Source organism: Aotus nancymaae, unplaced genomic scaffold, assembly GCF_030222135.1.
Source record: "Aotus nancymaae isolate 86718 unplaced genomic scaffold, 86718_ANA_hifiasm-v0.15.2.pri h1tg000083l, whole genome shotgun sequence".
In the NCBI taxonomy this organism is placed as follows: domain Eukaryota; kingdom Metazoa; phylum Chordata; class Mammalia; order Primates; family Aotidae; genus Aotus; species Aotus nancymaae.
In genome coordinates, this window is record NW_026988498.1 from 4,296,467 (window position 1) to 4,300,039 (window position 3,573).

Genomic DNA, 3,573 nt, shown 5'->3' on the forward strand with positions numbered 1-3,573 from the left:
GGTGGTTGTGCTCGGAGGGTTTCTTGTTTCTTTTCCGTTTTGCTTCTGGATGATATTTATTAAATAGCTTCTAGAGTCCGCGGCATCTGTCTTGACCTTATTCCCGCAGCCTGTGCTGACGATAGCAGTGTATGAGCTACCGACGTGCATGTCAGCGACCCCGGCCCGACAGGCCACGTCTTGCAAGAAGCCCGGCTGCCGTCCGCCCTGTCGTGTTCTGTGTTAGTGATCACTGCCTTTAATACAGTCTGTTGGAATAATATTATAAGAATAATAATAAAGTTAAAATATTTTAAAACAACCAAATGACATCGTATCCACGTGGTGGCCGAGCTCTTTTAGAATCTGGTAGCTCTAGCTGTTTTCAGAGAAAAGAGTTAAAGAAACAGCACCCAGACATGTTAAGTGATTCACTAGGAGCCGATGCTAACCCCAGAGAGTCAATGTCAATTTTGGGGGAAATGGGGGTATGTGGAGTTCTACATGCGGCCTGGAGGAATTTATCCTGGGGACAGAGTGACATCTGGGGTCCCCTAGTGAGTGGCGGCGTGCCTTCCTGTTCTCCTGCCCTCGAAGGAGGAGTGGGAACATTTCCACGCTGAGATTCACAGGCGCAAACTGCAGCCGATGGGTTCCTCAAGGTTCCCTTTGAGATGGAAACGAGCAGCTGCTCTTGTGTTCATTTCTGTTTTGCTCTTCCACTGTTGAACCGAGTAACACCACAGTGAAGGGATTATTGGAATGTTTTCGAAACACAAAATAGCCATTTTGTAACTTCTGCTGTGTAGTTTTCTTTCCCTGTCGCCGGAAGGTGTCTCTGTTAATCGCTTCTGTGCTATCTTAGCAAATATTTTAAATCTAAAGCTAGATGTTGAAATAAAGGTAGAGCATTGCTGAGATGCAAATGGAGCTCTCTCTGGCTCCTAATTAATTACTTACAACTTGAACGTTGTTTCTAATTACTTTTGAAAACACCAAAAGAAAGAATCGCTGCTGGTCCCGGTAAACTTGGGAGGTTTTGGCGTGTAGTCCCAATGTCTCCAAGTTTGCCACCGCCTTGCTTCATCAACAGATTTGAGTTAATGCCCTTTCACCTTAAGAACAGGGAGTTCAAATTCTTGACATTCTTAGGGCTGGACAAGGGGCGGGGGACACGTGGAAAATCCCATACTCAATACCTCAGCTACCTTTTGTTTTGTTTTAGGTAATTTCATCCCATTCCTTCTTTAAAGAAATGTCATTTCATTGTTGTGGGCATTGATTGAACCTTCTAAGATGTTTCTAGCTGATGATGCAACAGCTTTAAAATATAAATATATACATGATAACAGTGATTTAGTTTCTCTTTTTTTTTTTTTTTGAGATGGAGTCCGGCTCAGTCCCCCAGGCTGGAGTGCAGTGGCACGACCTCGGCTCACTGCACCCTCTGCATCCTGGGTTCAAGCGATTCTCCTGCCTCAGCCTCTCAAGTAGCTGGGACTACAGGTGCCCGCCACCACTCCCAGCTAACTTTTGCATTTTTGGTAGAGGTGGGGTTTCACCATGTTGGCCAGGTTGGTCTGGAACCCCTGACTTCAAATGATCCACCTGCCTCGGTCTCCCAAGGTGCTGGGATAACAGGAGTGAGCCACCGTGCCTGGCCAATTCACTTTCTTCTTTAGAATATTACGTATTTTCATGGCCAGAATGGTTTTGTTCTTTTTTCTTTTTTCAAAAGTAAAAGACACAGTAGAAGAGCAATGCTAAAGAGGGTTTAATCTAGAAAAGTAGAAAAAGATTGCAGATCTAAAATATTGCTAAAATATTTTTGAGTACATTGTATTCCTAATTTCCAATCTGTTTTGCTTCACTTTTGAGATTGTTGTATTAGCACATCTATAGGAGAATATTTGAGAAATATGTGGGTTTTTTTTTTTTTGAAAAATAACAGGATTTGTATTTGAGAAATATATGGGTTTTTCTTTTTTGGAAAATATCTGAGGATTTGGGTTATTTCTTTAAAACATTTAAAAAGCCAACATAATAGAAAAAATTACATAGGAATTGAAGAGTTTTGCTGTTTGTAAACTCATCTACAATGCTTTTGGATTTAAGCACTTTTTCATTTATTCAACAAATACCCACGTGTTTAAGTTGACCTTTGTTTTTTTTTAACATTTTTTTTTAAAGCAGATCAGGAAATAGAGAAATCAAGACTCCAGTGATGTCATTCTTACTTTGTGACATTTACATTGTTGTTCCCCTTTAAAATGAACTGCGTAAACTGTGGTGAGTTTCTCACTGGGCCTCTGGGTTAGTCCCTAAGCAGACAGGTTGTGATGGAACTAGGGTTACCTAGAGCTCGCCTTCTGAGATCAGCGTTTGCTTTCTAAACCTTTCTAAGGTCTTAAACTTGTTTTTAAAGCGTACTCCTCATCACAAGACTTCATTCTGGCATTTCATAAGTTTGGAAGTGTGTAAAGGAGCAGATTATTTCCAGATACTGCATATGTGACTCGAGTTTGGTGAAATACCTGTTCCCCAAATTCAAACCCGCAAACTCCAATGCAATTCCTTGCCTGCCTCGGATGTTTTCCTCCTCATGGTAAATTAGATTTTGGAGATGTAAAGGCATTATTACTCCATTTTCTCTTGTTCCATTCCCCGTCCACATCCTCAACCCCAAATCCACCCCTAGAGCCTAGAGCCATTTTTGTGGTCCTGTCTGGACAGAGGACATTGGTGAGCCCTCTGCGACTTCCAAGCTAAGGAGAGATTAAAAGACCAAAAGAAAACATTTCGACAATGGCCTGTAATTTCATCCACGAACAAAAATGCTAGCCATCTTCTCAATCAGCAGAGCAACACGCCAACCCTCTTGCCCGTCAAAATCAAGCAGACTTCTGGAAAACTCTTCATTTTTCTTTGTACCCTCTAGCTCAAGTAGATTTGGATTTGACTTGTCCTACCCCTTGCAAAGAGCCCAGGAAGGGGAAAACCCTGGAATTTGGAGACACTCATTGATATTTGAACGTTCTGTGAACTGCTGTCCCGGGAGTCTGGAGGGCTTCGTTCTTGGCTGTGCTGCCAAGTCACAGAATGATGTGAGGCTGTCTGATTTCTCTGGGAGCAGGCTTCTTATCTGTGTAATTAGATGAGATACTTTCTAAGACTCACTGGAGATTTTCTTTTAAGAACAACTTTTCTGAGGAAAAGAGTCTTTGCATCCCCAGCCATATTTTGTGTGTGTGTGTGAGATGGAGTCTCACTCTATCGCCCAGGCTGGAGGAGTGCAGTGGCACAATCTTGGCTCACTGCAACCTCTGCCTCCTGGGTTCAAGCAATTCTTGTGCCTCAGCTTCCAGAGTAGCTGGGATTACTGGCATCCACCGCCATGCCCGACTAATTTTTGTATCTTTAGTAGAGATAGAGTTTTACCACATTGGCCAGGCTGGTCTCAAACCCCTGGTCTCAAGTGATCCGCTCATTTCGGCCTCCCGAAGTGCTGGGATTACAGACGTGAGCCACCACGCCTGGCCCATAATTTTGACCAGGGTATTTGAAAAGCCTGAAGAGAGAGTAGCCCATTAAAGA